Below are 17,476 nucleotides of genomic sequence, written 5' to 3'. Positions count from 1 at the left end.
CATTTCTCAAAATCATTCAAATCACACTTCAGTTGTCACACTTCATTGAGCCACTTCACTGAACCCATTCCTGCCTCTTTTAATACATAAATGAAAATTCAAAACTAAAATTTAGATTTGCAGTAATATAGAACGAAACAAGGAAAGCAATTTTTAAGAAAATAAACATGTTAGGATTTTTTCCTGAAAGTTTCTCATAATGTAAAAGTTAAATATATGGGATCACACTCGTATTCGATATAATACTTCGATATTAACAAATATTGATGTGAAATATTTGTAGCCTTGAGCAAAATAATATGAGCTACCATTTTAAATTGATGACTTTAAGCATTTTAAATATTGTGCTAGAACCATTTATATACTTCTAAATCTGTTTCTAATTGGGCATTTTTCCAAATCTATTAATTTGGCCTTTCTCAATGTCAAGAATTGCAGGGAAGATAAGTCTAAATAAGAGACTGTGGCATTAGAGGCAGTGTTTCAAATGCAGATGTAAAGTTTATTTGAGTCTGGTAATAATGTCAGAAAAGACCTTAATGAGTTATTTGAAATGGGATATGTGTAATATTAAATATTCAGAATGTTAAAAGTTGATCAACAGGAAATGCTGACATAAGCAAAATTATTTCTACTTAGACTGAGAAGGGACAAGGACCTTGTTTTCTTTTTCTCTGCACTGTACCCTTTTCTGTTTATCTTTTAATTGTCGGTAGTACTGAGAGGCAAAATATTAGTAAGTGAAAGTCTTTCAGGTGTGTCTGACTCTTTGCAATCCCATGGACTATACAGTCCATGAAAGTCTCTAGGCAGAATACTGGAGTGGGTACCCTTCTCCAGGGGATCTTCCCTACCAGGGAAAGAACGAGGTCTCCTGCATTGCAGGCAGATTCTTTACCAGCTGAACCACAAGGGATGCCCAAAATATTAGTTATAATAGCTAATTTTTGAGCCCTTAGAGAAGTAAATGGCACCCACTCGAATATTCTTGCCTGGAAAATCCCATGACATAGGAATCTGAAGGGCTACAGTCCATAGGGTCACAAAGAGTTGGACACAACAAACAACTGAGCACCCACACACCCACACCTGAGCACTTCTGGGCCATGCATTCTGCTAAGGATTTTAAATTGATGAATTCTACTCAGAGTTCTATCTTTGCCTCAGTTTGCCTTAAGAGGAAGCAGTGTACTCTACTGCCTTCTAAAACATCCACGAGAATGGCCGAGATCACACTGAAGGGGAAGTGTGGGTTTGGGAGTTCTCATGGACCACTGGTGAGAATGTGGATGCTCCCACTGTCCCCAGTTTAGAACTCAGAGCATCTGCTTCTGGGTTTGTCTGTCCCTAAGGAATTCTGTGAGAGTTGGACTGTGAAGAAGGCTGAGTGCCAAAGAATTGATGCTTTTGAACTGTGGTGCTGGAGAAGACTCTTGAGAGTCCTTTGGACTGCAAGGAGATCCAACCAGTCCATTCTGAAGGAGATCAGCCCTGGGATTTCTTTGGAAGGAATGATGCTAAAGCTGAAACTCCAGTAGTCTGGCCACCTGATGCGAAGAGTTGACTCATTGGAAAAGTCTCTGATGCTGGGAGGGATTGGGGGCAGGAGGAGAAGGGGATGACAGAGGATGAGATGGCTGGATGGCATCATTGACTCGATAGACGTTGAGTCTGGGTGAACTCCGGGAGTTGGTGATGGACAGGGAGGCCTGGCGTGCTGTGATTCATGGGGTCGCAAAGAGTTGGACACGACTGAGCCACTGAACTGAACTGAACTGAAGGAATTCTCAAGGGATTTCAGAGCAGGGCCTGTATGAAGTTGTTCATCACAACATCATTTGAAGTGCCAGATTTTACATTGAACCTTGTTTCAACACTACAAAACTTTGTGGATAAATGGTGATGAAATTTCACTGTGGAGCACAGCAAGTTGAAGAATGAATGATAAAAACAGACATAAATATTCATAGGTCATAAAAGTATAATGCTAAGTAGAAAAGAAACAAAGTATATTGAAAAAGCATGCAACAAAAACCCCACAAACACAAAATAAACACATTAGAGTTGTCTAATTAGAAAGGAAAATGGGTTGAAGAATGGGGAAAGGAAATGCTCAATTTAAATTTTAATTTGGAAAAAGAGAATCAAGGAATTCACATAGACCAAGGAAGATAGAATGCCATACCAGAAGATTAATCCAGTGTTTTGAACTTAAACCCTAACATGAAAAATATATATAAACCAAAAATGCTCTAATCCAACATTATTGAAAAACATTGTCTCTCATTTCAGACAGAAAGAAAGATAATACCACATGAGCTAGGGAGTGAGGCAATAGAAACTAATATTCATTTTTAGTGTGAGGTAAAGTTGTACAACCATTCTTGGAAGAAATTTTGTAAACATACATTCTCATTGTCTAGCAATTTATCTTCAAGGAGTTTATAGTAAATAAGTGATTAGAAAAGTAACCAAAACATATGAGAATGACTTGAAAAAGCTATAGAAAGAACAGCAGTTGATATCAGGTATATTTAAAAGATTGTAGACAAATCAGATATATGATAGTCAGGCTATTGATTTGCACATTATATGAAGCAAGACAATTCCTTACACATAAAAGTTGTTGGAAAAATGGATAATTATAGTTCAAATTTTGGATAAGCATTTCACATTTGTTCTTTGGAATAGATTAGCATAATGAAAACTATTGCTATATTGAGGTGAAATAGATTCTTTTTTTGCAACTTGCGTAATTTCCATCTCCAAATCTATCCATTTTCATATCGTCTCTGTTATTATTAAACTACAAATGGTGAAAAATGCAATAAATTGATAGAGTTATTTTATAAATACATACACACATACAAGATATAGACAAATGTACTTTCAAAAATGTGAAAAAACAATTATTCTTTCTGGTGAAATTATTTTTTTTAAGTTTTACTTCTCTGTGTTTTCTAATTTTTTCTACAAAGAACATAAATAGTCTGTGTAATATAACACGCTATGTTAATTTTGATTCTTTGAGGACATGGGGACTTTTGGTAGATAAAGCGTAAGTAAGAATGAAATAAGAATGAAGATCTTTCTCAGTACCAGGGAATTTTCCAATGAGTCTTCTGTTCGCTGGGAAAGATCAAGAGCAGAAGGAGAAGAGGGTGTCAGAGGATGAGATAGCTGGCAGTCAGAGGATGAGATGGCTGGACGGCATCACCGATGCAATGAACATGAACTTGGGCAAACTCTGGGAGATGGTGAGGGACAGGGAGGCCTGGCATGCTGTAGTTCATGGGGTCGAAAAAAGTTGGACATGACTGAGCAACTAGACAACAACAACAAGAATGAAGATAAGGATTTTCCTTACAAAGAGTCACAGTTCACTAAATTCATGAATTTCCCTCTGAATTAACCTGCAAAGTTTCTAAATTAGAGCCTTCTAACACCATCACTTCATTAGTTCAGTTCACAGTCCAACTCTCACATCCATACATGACCACTGGAAAAACCAAAGCCTTGACTATGGACCTTTGTTGGCAAAGTAATGTCTCTGCTTTTTAATATGCTATCTAGGTTGGTTATAACTTTCCTTCCAAGTTCTTTCCATTAAGCACAAGCTGGAATCAAGATTGCCGGGAGAAATATCAATAACCTTAGATATGCAGATGACACCATCCTTATGGCAGAAAGTGAAAAGGAACTAAAAAGCCTCTTGATGAAAGTGAAAGAGGAGAGTGAAAAAGTTGGCTTAAAACTCAACATTCAGAAAACGAAGATCATGGCATCCGGTCCCATGACTTCATGGCAAATAGATGGGGAAACAGTGGAGACAGTGTCAGACTTTATTTTTCTGGGCTCCAAAATCACTGCAGATGGTGACTGCAGCCATGAAATTAAAAGACACTTACTCATTGGAAGGAAAGTTATGACCAACCTAGATAGCATATTCAAAAGCAGAGACATTACTTTGCCAACAAAGGTCTGTCTAGTTAAGGCTATGGTCTTTCCTGTGGTCATGTATGGATGTGAGAGTTGGACTCTGAAGAAGGCTGAGCGCCAAAAAATTGATATTTTTGAACTGTGGTGTTGGAGGAGACTCTTGAGAGTCCCTTGGACTGCAAGGAGGTCCAACCAGTCCATTCTGAAGGAGATCAGCCCTGGGATTTCTTAGGAAGGACTGATGCTGAAGCTGAAACTCCAGTACTTTGGCCACCTCATGCGAAGAATTGACTCATTGGAGAAGACTCTGATACTGGGAGGGATTGGAGGCAGGAGGAGAAGGGGACAACAGAGGATGAGATGGCTGGATGGCATCACTGACTCGATGGATGTGATTTGGTAATGGACAAGGAGGCCTGGCATGCTGCGATTCATGGGGTCGCAAAGAGTCAGACACTACTGAGCGACTAATCTGATCTGATATGATTTCATGTGAGCGCTTAGTCACTCAGCCCTCCAGGCTTCTTTGTCCATGGAACTTTCCAGGTATGAATACTGGGTGGGGAGGAGGGGAGTTGCCAGTTGCACTCCAAGGGATCTTCAGTACCAGAAGATCAAACTCGCATTTCTGGTGTCTCCTGCATTGTCAGGCAGATTTTTTTACCACTAGTGCCACACGGGGCATCCCTCATGCTAGATGTCAAAACAAAATGCCAGAAACACTTTTCTGTCTTCATATGACTTCATTTCTTAGCTCTGTGTGATTTAGTTAGTTCTTCACTCCTCAATCCTCAATACCTTCTTGATTTCCAAAGCATCCTTGATCTTCAGGCCATAGGTAGCCAGTACTAGAATATAGAATCAGATCAAGTACACAGAGAAGGGTAAAGACTAAGAATATGATAGTGTCTGGTCATTATAATAGTTATGAATGGTGAACTTGAAGGTAATTCAGTATTTATTGTGCTAACTTATAGCCTGTTATATATAACAATGGACAGAAAAAATTGGAATCTTTCATTAGACCTTAAATTGTTTTTCATATGTAATTCTCCCAAATTTAGGTGTATTCCTTCATTCAGTACAATTTATTTGCAAGGTTCTGTCCCATTGCATTTACTGGATAAAAATTAAATTTAAATAGCTACTTAAATTAGATAGTTATGCTTCAGAACTACAACAAAATATTATATGCTTTTCTTATATTTAGCATTCTAATGTTACAAAATATCTGCAACACATTAATGTTAAAGTGCAAAAAAGTCATTTATTTTATTACAGAGACCATTTTTAACACATTATCTGATATATTCTGGTTGTATTAACAGCTTGTACTATAATAAGAAGTTGCTATAGCAACGCATCTTAATCCTTTAAGAATCACTTTTACAATTTACTACTGGTTTTAAACAGAAATATACAAATGACTATTTTCAATCTACATTATTATTAAAATGAAGAATGTATCAACCCTATATCTAAAGATTTTTTCCAGAATACAAAATGAAACCAGCAATATTTAGCTTTACTCACTTTGAGTATTTCTCCACATCACTTCTATTCAAAATGATATTTTCACATTAGGTATCTGAAAACTCACCATCTGGAATGGTCAGTGTCATTAAGAAAATGATAAACTAGACCATGACCAGCTCACTGTCACTTGGTGGTCTGAGTTCTCATAGAACACAGTGCTTTGTATTTTGTTTTGCTCTGTTTTTTTTTTTTTTTTTTTAATCTGGCTATAATGTGTCTCTTACTTGTAATTTGTTAATCTGTTCAAAAGTTCATTGAGAAGGGCATAACTATGGACAAATCAATATTACTGTTTTTAGGATTTCTTGCCCCAAATTGGAAGACATGAGCCATCTTTACTGAAAATTTGCAATTAATATTTTATTCCAATATAAAAACAGTAAATTTCTAAGAACTTTAAGACTAAAGTGACATTGAAGGAAAAAACATTTTTTTCTAGATTTTCAGGATTATCAGAGTTAATACTTGGGTGTAGACACAGAACAATTAAATTTACACCGTACCTCCTGTGAATAACCTGTTATTTTTACCTAAAAACAAGTCATAAACTTATCTGTATATTTTTTCCAAAGTTTTTAATAGAATATAGTTAATTTACAATATTGTGTTAGTTTCTACTTTACAGCAAAGAGAACCAGTTACACATATACATGTATCCATTCTCTTTTAGATTCTTTTCCCATATAAACCATTACAAAATATTGATATAATATAGAATGTTGATATACAGAATATGGCATAGTTCTGTGTGCTATACAGTAGGTCCTTATCTATTTATCTATTGCATATATAGTAGTATCTGTATATTCTTAACTATTATATAATGGAATGGCATTTATCAATTCCATAGTATTTGATTTCAAAAATGCACATTTCTTTTTAACCATTTCCTTTTGTGGTTCGTTTAGGATTTTTTCAGTAGCTAATAAATAATAAATAATATACCACCACCATATTTATACATTCAGTTCAGTTCAGTTGCTCAGTCATGTATTTTCAGTAGCTAATAAATAATATACCACCACCATATTTATACATTCAGTTCAGTTCAGTTGCTCAGTCATGTCCTACTCTTTGCAACCCCATTAGTCTGTATTTACTTTTTTATTTACTCAAATTTCTAGGTCAGCCAACAAGGAGAGGTTTTTACTCTGCATTTGTGTATTTGAAGCAGTTTTAATTAAATGTTAAGAACATGGTCTTTAGTGTCAGACCTCTTGACTGAAATTAGATTTGACACATTATAGCTCTGTAACTGAGAAAAGTTACTTAATCTTCCTTTGCCTCCACTTTCTCATCTGTAAAATAAGAGTGTGTAACTACTATCTCAGAATACTGCAATTTTTAAATAATGAGTTAGTAAGGCAATGGCACCCAACTCCAGTACTCTTGCCTGGAAAATCCCATGGACAGAGGAGCCTGATGGGCTGCAGTCCATGGGGTTGCTAAGAGTCAAACATGACTGAGCGACTTCACTTTCACTTTTCACTTTCATGCACTGGAAAAGGAAATGGCAGCCCACTCCAGTGTTCTTGCCTGGAGAATCCCAGGGATGGGGGAGCCTGGTGGGTTGCCATCTATGGGGTCCCACAGAGTTGGACACGACTGAAGTGACTTAGCAGCAGTAGCAGCAGCAAGCATAATAGATTGAAAAAAGTCTCTATCAATAACTAGTAGAGTGCAAACATTCTATTAAACACTCTATTATTAAAATAATATTAGTTGTTATTACTTACTATATAAACTATCAGAATTTATGCACTAATTTATACTCCAAAATTTTGTATTTGCATATATTTATGTCCTTACAACATAATTGCTATCATATATTAATACTTTTATATACTTATAGATTTAATAGACAATTTCAATGATTTTTGAGCATCTCTAATATTTTTTTGTTTGTTTTAAAGGTTTAAAAAATATTTTATAGTTACTTTATAAATTAGATGACAAAATGACATTTGAAATATTTTTAACTCATCTTCATAGTACATGAAAACTTTGTTTATAAACTTTGCTTGTTAAAAAGTCAATAAGGTGACTTTTTTTCATAGTACACAATTTGAGAAAACATTATCTTTCAAGTTTATCAAAAGCAAAATTATAGCATTGGAAACTGTCAGCATTGAAATGTATATTGATTATTATTTAGTTTTTCTAAGTAATGTAAGTTCAAAGAATTTTAAACTTACCTAAACAAATATGACTGATTAAAGTAAGAATAAGATAAAACTAACTACTGTAAGCTTATAAGATAGTCCTTTTATTAAACCATAACAATTACACTGAAATAAGCAGAAAATTTATGTTTCTTTTTATAAGTAATCAAGGTTCTGCTCTATCTGAAATGCTCTGTGTGAGCCAGATACCTATAATGTATAAAATGGTCAAGGGGACAGGTTTTACATTAAAAAAAAAATAAACAGTAAGAATGCTAATCTGAAAATGAATGTAGGGAGGAATATGATTTTCTGATTCTTAAAAAGATATCTATATAATGAAAATAAACTCGATCAGAAAATAGTCAATAGAATAAATGCTAGAGTCCTCCCCTAGGTCTTATCTATAGAATAAATACAAAGATATACTGCATGGCATAGAAAATAATAAACTCTTGAAATTTATAATACTAAAGGATCCTCAGGTCAGTTCAATTGCTCAGTCGTGTCAACTCTTTGTGACCCATGGACTGCTGTATATCAGGTTTCCCTGTCCATCACCAACTCCCAGAGCTTGATCAAACTCATATCCAAAGAGTCAGTGATGCCATCCAACCATGTCATCCTTCTGTCGTCCCCTTTTCCTCCTGACTTCAATCTTTCACAGCATCAGGGTCTTTTCAAATAAGTCAGTTCTTCGCATCAGGGTCTTTTCAAATAAGTCAGTTCTTTACATCAGGTGGCCAAGGTATTGGAGTTTCAGCTTCAGCACCAGTCCTTCAAATGAATATTCAGGACTTATTTTCTTTAGGAATGTCTGGTTTGATCTTTTTGTAGTCCAAGGGACTCTCAAGAGTCTTCTCCAACACCACGGTTCAAAACCATCAATTCTTCAGCACTCAGCTTTCTTCACAGTCCAACTCTCACATCCATACATGACTACTGGAATAACCATTGCTTTTAGTAGATAGACCTTGGTTGGCAAAGTAATGTCTCTGCCTTTTAATATGCTGTCTAGCTTGGTCATAGCTTTTCTTCCTAGGAGTAAGCGTCTTTTAATTTCATGGCTGCAGTCACCATCTGCAGTGATTTTAGAGCCCAAGAAAATAGTCTGTTGCTATCTCCTTTGTTTCCCCATCTATTTGCCTAGAAGTGATGGGATCACATGATCTTAGTTTTTTGAATGTTGAGCTTTAAGCCAGTTTTTTCACTCTCCTCTTTCACTTTCATCAAAAGTGAAAAAAGGATCTAGGATCATAAACTGAAAAAATGGATTCAAGAAAATATTCAATACACACATGGTAGGTCCTTCACAGATAATAATATGATAGAGAAGTTTTCTTAAATGTTTGATGTTTTCTGGAGGACAAACAGAAAAAAAAAAAACATAGTTTCTGGGTATCAATAGCCTGAATGTATGAATCCTCCCAAAATTCACATGCTGAAGCTGTAAATCTTATTGTGACTATTTTTGGAGATAGGGGTTTTTAAAACATAATTAAGATTAAATGAGATCATAAGGGTGGGGTCCTTATCCAATAGGATTAGTGTCCTTATAAGAAGAGAAAGAGAGACTAGAGCTCTTACTCTTTCTCTAAACACACACAAGGAGCAAAGACCATGTAGTGAAAGTGAAGTCGTTCAGTCGTGTCCGACTCTTTACGACCCCATGGACTGTAGCCTGCCAGGCTCCTCTGTCCATGGGATTCTCCAGGCAAGAATACTGGAGTGGGTTGCCATTTCCTTCTGCAGGGGATCTTCCCAACCCAGAGATCGAACTCAGGTCTCCTGCATTGCAGGCAGATGCTTTATCCTCTGAGCCACCAGGGAAGGCCAAGACCATGTAAGGATATAGCAAATGGGCAGACATCAGAAAGCCCACAAGAAAATTTGCATCAGAAAATGAATCAACTGGAAACTTGATCTTGGACTTTTTCAGAACTGTGAAAAAATATATTTTAACAGAAATATACAACCATTTGAGCCACCCATTCTGGTATTTTTAATAGCAACCTAAGCAGAAAAAATCACTGGGCCATACTCCAGGAGACTGTGAAGGACAGGGAAGTCTGGCATGCTGCAATCCATGGAGTCGCAAAGGGTTGGACACTGCTTCATGACTGAAAATCAACAATCCTAGGATGCATCCTTAGTGTTCCTATGCTTTCCAGCTGCTATCAACTGAAGGTTCATGTCCCTCCCCAAATTCATATGTTGAAATTCTATGTTGTCGTTAATGGTATTAGAAGGTGGGGGCTCTGGGAGGTGATTAGTGTCTGAGGGCCAAGCCATCATAAATGACATAAGTGCCCTTAAAAAGCGGCCCTGGAGAGCTCTCTCACCTCTTCCACACCAGTTATGCAGACCAAAAGCCAAAGCTTCTAAATCTGGTCTTTATCAGTAATAATGACTGTCTTTTAGAAACTTTGTACTGATATTGGAAAATGGCTATAAGGGACTTTCTGATCCATTTCATTAAATACATTATTGGCTTTCTGTAAATTATCTGGATAATTGTAGCCAGTTGTCAGCAAACGAAGTTGGAAAAGTGCAACCTTTGGAAGAGAAGTCAGATAGGTTAATAAGAAAATAAAAAGTGAAGAATTTTCCTCCAAAAAGAGTACATACAAATATATGCAAAGCATTATCTATAAATTTAAATTAGGAAGACATCCACAAAGTCTTCTAACATTTGATAAGCATATGAACTTTCATAGGTTGTTTACTCATTGATAGATTCTTGTTTTCTCATCCAATCTCTTTTAGAACTGTGAAGGTAAAGATAAACAAATACTCTTATTGAAGTAAATTAGTTGAAAACTCATTCATATATCTGAGAAAAAAACAGTATTTAAAGCAATCAACTATCAGATTATATTTATAATTCAGGTCTTTTGTGTTTTTCAACTATTAGTTGAAGGTAATTATTTAACAATTTGAGATATGTGTGTAAGAGATAAAATTGCAATTTAAGAAAAATCTTTTAAGTATATGTTGGGTATGATGGTAGTTAAAGTTAAATTATATAAGGAAATAGGAAGTGTTCTCTGTCAGTGTGCCTTCAGGAGCAGAGGGTTTTATGACTTGGTTTTTAATGACCCTCATGATTCCTGAGGGGAGTCATAATTTTTTAATCAGGCCCAGCTGCCATTTAATAAAAGCCAACTTTGCTAGACTAGGTCAGTGACAGTATGTGTAATGGCTTCGTTGATAGTTTTGTACATGCTTTCTCAAGTTTATCCATATTTCTGGACATTTAATTTTTTTTAACTGATCTAATTGAGCAAAGTCATAGAATCCACAGGTCATAACAAAGATTTTGGCAATAGATACTTTTAGACTTTCAGACCCAAAGCAAGTAGGAAACTATTTTAGTAACTTTTTCATCATTTCCAAAAAAATTCTATATAGATAACGGGTAGAAAAATACCATAGTATGAGCCAATGTTTTATTATGAAGTATTTGAATTTGCTACTTAAATTTAGGGAGGTTCATTTAATGATTTTGTCAAGGTGTCTGGCTATGAATAGGGACACTGTTTGTCTTTTTCCCTCCACTTCCAACAACAGTTTATGTCCTAGGGTTCTAAAGCATATCAATTCGTAATCATTTGATATCATTTCTGTGTTATGCCTTTCAATAAATGGCTGTAGTATAGTTGCTAAGAAAAAAAAAAAAAAAAACAAACTTGTCTTGAATCTTGCTAACCAGTATTTTTTCTCTGAAATTTAATCATAATTTCTCCCCTCCTTTAACTATACTCTCAAATTTACCTCAAGTACCCTTGCACAGTGATACCTTTAGGAAGGCATTTGGAAAGATGTCTCAGAAAAAATGTTGAAATATCAGGTGTGTTATTAGAGTGTCACAGCTTGGACAGTATCACTTCATCACTCTGTGCAGCTTTCCTCCTGGTAGCACTGCTGCTGAGCACTAGCGTTTCAGATTCTATTCTCCAGACACATTGTATTTACTCACCCCTGTGAAGTCATACATGTACCTTGCTTTGCTATTAAAAATGGCCAAAAGAGGAGCACATCATTTCTAGGCTTGCTTGTTTGATTTCCAATGCAGGACTCTCAAATTCTCCCTGCATTGACAATCACAGAGGCTTTTAGTGAAAGGACCACATTTAAAGACGGTGAAGCCTCTGTCTGCCCAAATCTTGGGTGTCCTTTGAAAAGAAGAATGTCTCTTCTGAACCTGTACTTTACACCTAGATTAATCAAGAAAAAAAAACAACTTTTTATTGTCTGAAAGTCACTGAGACAAGGTTGGTTGCTATCTTCTCTATCTTAGCTGATCCACATCCTAATTTTCATTCATTCCTAATCAACCTAATTATGTAAATTATTCTACTTATAAAATAAATGGCTATATATGGTTGTTCATAAAATTTGTATAAGTGAGTTAAATTGCATATATCAGTCTTACTGACATGGAAACTGTATTTCCATTTTAACTGTAAATAAGGAAGCTATTTCCTTTGGACTAGTATGCTAAATTATGAAAAACCGACTTCATGCACTCAACTCTCATCAAAATGACACTTGCCATGTCACTCTAGATGGCAGTACTGATAAGGAATGAAGGCTGGGAACTTAATCTAATTTACTGAACTTACTGTGCAGAGAATTATATAGCTCTAACCTTTCCACCCCTGTTCCCGTGTCCTATTCTACCACCTGCAGCCCTATAAACAGAACAGCATTGCCGGATGGGAGCCATCTGTAAAATAACTCATCTCTTCAAAGGGCAGCTGGATTCAAGTGCTATCATGTCTTATAATATGCAGTATATTTTACTTATTGCTTTTAAATAATCTTCAGTTTTCTCTTTTGCATATTGGTAAAGACATTAAGTAGCAGATGTCAAAATCACTTGATTCTTTTGCTTATTGACTTCCCAGAAATGTTAAGTATGAAGATCTCCTTCCACAGTGTAGTTTGTATGAAATAATGTAATTCAATCAAGCTTCTTCTATAGACAACAGTGGTCCATGGATGAGAAAAATTCTGAATGCATTACCCAGAAATTAGCTTAGATATTTTTTTTATTATATTTAGCTCCTTGAGGATAAACAAAAATTCATGTCACTGTTGTTGATGCCCTAATTCTTACTTTACCTGCTGTGCATGAAAAATACACACTGGTAGGGGAGCACAAACAGTAGTAATAGTACAAAGATTCCTTATTTCAATATTTACCTTTTGTGGGCGGATTTGGGAATTTTCTTTTTCCTTTAATGAGAATTGAAGATAAGCTGGCTTCACTGTGATAATACAAATGTTAAAATTATGATGAGTGCTATGCCATATGGTGCTCAGATAATGGTAGAAATCAGTTGTTGATCCACAGATACATTCTCATTAGAATCTCACCATTGTGAGCATCCAACAGACACAGTTTGTTCTAAGAATGGTTTTCTTGGCTGAACATAGGAGGTTTTAGAGTCATGAATTGCTGCTATAGCACTGTGTATGAATTGAATAAAACATCAATTGTATTTTCCAAGGTGTGCACTTCCTAATCCTTTCAGATATTTTAATATTTATTTAGTCTATATCAGAAATTAATGCTAACAGTAAAGGACATGGTATACTTTTTAAAGACATGTCTTTGCAGTACTGTCTCTTATGGAGCAGGTAATCCCCAGCTTCTCAAGTTTGAAATAATTCACATTGATGGTGGCTGAGAAGAAAAGTGTTGGCATCTTACCTAGAAAGATAATGTTGTGAGGAAATGCAAGTGTAATTTGACTACTAGACCTTAGAAATAAGATTACTATGAGAATAAACCTAAGGCAAAATTACATGTCTTACACATGTAGCTGACTAGAGTTCCATGCAAATTTGCACTATAAAATAGAAGCTTGTGACCCAGCAATCTCACTCCTGAGATAAACTGAACTTACTCTGCAGAGAATTATATACCTTTAACCTTTCCACATAAGGTTAGACAAAAACTCAGAAAAATCTATAGTTCAAAAAGATATATGCACCCCACTGTTCATTGCAGTGCTAATTACAGTAGTCAGGGCATGGAAGCTACTTAAATGTCCATCAGCAGAGGAATGGATGGAAAAGATGTGGTACATATATGCAATGGAATATTACTCAGACATAAAAAGGAATGAAATTGTGCCATTTCCAGAGAAGCGAATAGACCTAGAGACTGTTATACAGAGTGAAGTCAGTCATAAAGAGAAAAAAGTAGAGCGGGTGGTCGGCGCGCCTCTGACCGCATTCTGGGACGCGCAGGTGGCGGCGGAGATGCGGCGGCTCGGGGGCACCCTGCTCTACCTGCTGCTGGCGGCGGCAGTCCCCACGGCCCCCGCGCCGGCTCCGACGGTCACCTCTGCCTCGATCGAGCCCGGCCCGGCTCTCAACTACCCGCAGGAGGAGGCCACTCTCAACGAGATGTTCCGCGAGGTTGAGGAACTGATGGAGGACACGCAGTACAAACTGCGCAGCGCGGTGGAGGAGATGGAAGCCGAAGAGGCTGCTGCTAAAACATCATCAGAAGTGACCCTAGCACACTTACCTCCCAGCTACCACAACGAGACCAACACAGAAACCAAGGTGGGAAATAATACTTAAAAAAAAAAAAAGAGAAAAAAGTATCATGTAAAATCACTTATAAGCGCCAATCTAAAAATGATACAGATGAACTTATTTGAAAAATAAAAATAGAGATACAAACATAGAGAACAAACATGGACACAAACAAGGGATGGGGGTAGGTGAATTGGGAGACTGGGATTGACACATATACTGCTACTGCTGCTGCTGCTGCTAAGTCGCTTCAGTCGTGTCCGACTCTGTGTGACCCCATAGATGGCAGCCCACCAGGCTCCCCCATCCCTGGGATTCTCCAGGCAAGAGTACTGGAGTGGGGTGCCATTGCCTTCTCCGACATATATACTACTATGTATAAAATAGATAACAAGTGAGAAGTTACCATGGAACAGAGAACTCTATTCAGTACACTTTGTGGTGACCTAAATGGGAAGGAAATCCAAAAAACGGGGGATATATGTGTAGGTACAGCTGATTCACTTTGCTGTACAGTGGAGACTGACAGAACACTAAAGAAACTATGCTCCAATAAAACATTTTAAAAGATTTCCAATATTTAAAACATTACAACCAAAAATATTAAAAATAGTTTAATACAAATATAGGAAACAGTTTGATTTGTGACGTAGTTCTTTATAGGCTCAAATATATCCAAACTAAGATTAATGTTGCACAATAAAAGGAGAATGTTATGCTACCGGAATGTTTTATTCAATATCAGTAGCATCAGAAAAATGTTGTAGTTCATTTATGTGAGTATGTATAAAAATATTTTTTGGCAAGGACTTCTATTTTAGATGCGGGAATACTGCAGCTTGTTTGAACACATTTGTGAATTATATGTGTCCCACAACAATAGGGGCTTCCCTGATAGCTCAGTTGGTAAAGAATCCACTTGCAATGAGGAGACCCTAGTTTGATTCCTGGGTCGGGGAGATCCCCTGGAGAATAGAATGACTAGCCACTCCAGTATTCTTGCCTGGAGAATTCCATGCACAGAGGAGCCTGGTGGGCTATGGTCCATGGAGTCACAAAGAGTCAGACATGACTGAAGTGACAGCACGATGCAGCCTGTGCAGCACCTTATTTCAGTACTCATGGTTTATCAGCAAGTGCCTTGATGCTTTTGTCTCGAAAGGAAAAAGGTTAACTACTCTGCATACGGAACAACTGGAAAATGAGTGGCAGGATACCACTGTTTGCTCTTTATCCACATATAAAAATGAAAACTATGTCCACTACACATGTGTTTAATTCACTATTAGAGGAACTTATTACAAGGCTGGAAATATAAAGCAGAGATCTACCAAAACTATCTCATCTATGTAAGAGCAAATTTTAGTAATAATATTCAGCTTTAAAAAAAAGAAAGAATTCTAAATCAGGATATTGGGATAGTCCACACCAATTAGAACTCTTCCAAGCCAACAGGGATGGATGTATGATCACTCTGTTTTTCAGCCGCAAGTCTGCTGTGCTCTTAATGCACAAGTCAGCTGTTGACATCACTTATAACTTCTACTGAATGCTTCCATTTGACTTCAGTTATTCAATTTTCTTCGGCTTTCTTCAAGTATTTATATATTCAGTTCATTAGAGATGGATGGATTGACATTTACTTTGTATATTTTCCCATTATATATTCTTAGTTAAATCTTTTCTGTTTGTATTTGTCCTGTTACCCTCACTGGACTCACTCTCTGTGTTCTTAAGGACTATAGCCTCTTTTGTAAATCTCAGCACATAAATATTGTTGATTTACTAACTACATGGCTCTAATTTAATGTTTGCTTGAAATTAATTTACATTTAATGAATATACCATTTAATGCTAAACATTTAATGAACTAACAGTTCACTTCTTTTAAAGATCCCTTTTTCCAGGATAGGAGTTAAAGAAAAACCCAGTATTTTCTCTGGGCCATTTATAATCTAAGACTTATGCCTTATATTGCCAAGTCTATTTTTAAGATGTCTCATTTATTCATTTGAAGTGACAGCTACTATAGATATTTTCCTAATATTTTTTGATAGTTTTAGGTCCAGTTAGTTTGAGCTGTTTAGAATTCTCAGTAGTTTCCCTTCAAAAACAAATGTCATATTAAAAATGAAAACAAAGACTAAACTACTCAAGTCATTCCCTATTCTTAATCCTCTTAGACAGAATTTTTATTCACTTACTGGTGATTTATTTTTAATTCACTTTTTAAATGATTAATTAGAAACTTTTAAATTAGATCATTCTTTTACAAATATCACTGGGATTAAAGTATAGCCACAACTGTAAAACTTTCTTGATAGCATACAATTATCAGAAAACATAAATAAATAAAAGAGCACAAAATGCCAATATAGGCATATTTATTTCCTCATAAATCATATACAAGACATACTATACTAATGTATTACAGGTGCAGAAACTTAGTTGTCTACCTGACAGAAAACTCTTTTTTCTTGTTGGCAGAAAACCCATTTCACTTAGGTGATTTGTCTAGTCCTTGGGCATGAAACACACTTAGGCTCAGTAGACCATGGCTGTTCTCTTTGCTGCTGCCAGCGGTTTGGTCCAAACATAATCATGGAAATCAGTCAGGACCAAGCAAACTCAAGAAGATATCTGTTAGAAATTTCCAGAGATTTTCTTCATTGAAAAAGAGTGTTTCTACCAAGAAGAACTGTCTTTTTGTGTTGACCATTTCTGTGCTATCCTTGGAGACAGTAGTTTAAGGACATGATGCAGCTATCATGGAGGCTGCACATGTCAGAATAGTGAGAACAGTGGAATTGCTGAATAGAAGATTCCTGAGGAAATTATCTGAGCTACTGGACTAACTGGTTTCCCCATCAGCTTAGTGGTAAAGGATCCACCTGCAAAGCAGGAGATGCAGGGATGCCAGTTCAGTCCTTGGGTCTGGAAGACCCCATGGAGGAGGAAGTAGCAAATCACCCCAGTATTCTTGCTTGGAAACTCCCATGGAGAGAGGAGCCTGGTGGGCTGCACTCCACAGGGTGGCAAAGAATCGGACATGACTGAGCATACACAAACACACACACACACATAATGCACACACATACTGAACTAACTGTAGCACTGCCTAACTCTAGACTTCTTTCAAAATGTATACATTACATTCTTAATCATTGTTAAGTCTATTTATTTTATTTTATTTTTTTTAATTTTATTTTATTTTTAAACTTTATAAAATTGTATTAGTATTGCCAAATATCGAAATGAATCCGCCACAGGTATACATGTGTTCC

General features: G+C 36.3%; 1 long non-coding RNA gene across 1 annotated transcript; it reads right to left on the bottom strand.

Moving 5' to 3' along the window:
* Positions 1-9,571: 9,571 nt before the first annotated feature.
* Positions 9,572-12,997, bottom strand: LOC133254432 (uncharacterized). The gene is made up of 3 exons (XR_009738672.1): positions 12,846-12,997; positions 11,639-11,854; positions 9,572-10,192 (listed from the first exon to the last, which is right to left on the bottom strand). It is a non-coding gene; the product is annotated as an uncharacterized LOC133254432 (long non-coding RNA).
* Positions 12,998-17,476: the final 4,479 nt, after the last annotated feature.

This window comes from Bos javanicus, chromosome 9 (genome assembly GCF_032452875.1).
Source record: "Bos javanicus breed banteng chromosome 9, ARS-OSU_banteng_1.0, whole genome shotgun sequence".
Classification (NCBI taxonomy): Eukaryota; Metazoa; Chordata; class Mammalia; order Artiodactyla; family Bovidae; genus Bos; species Bos javanicus.
The sequence above is the reverse complement of the archived record's forward strand: the minus strand, read 5'-3'. Positions and strand labels throughout refer to the sequence as shown.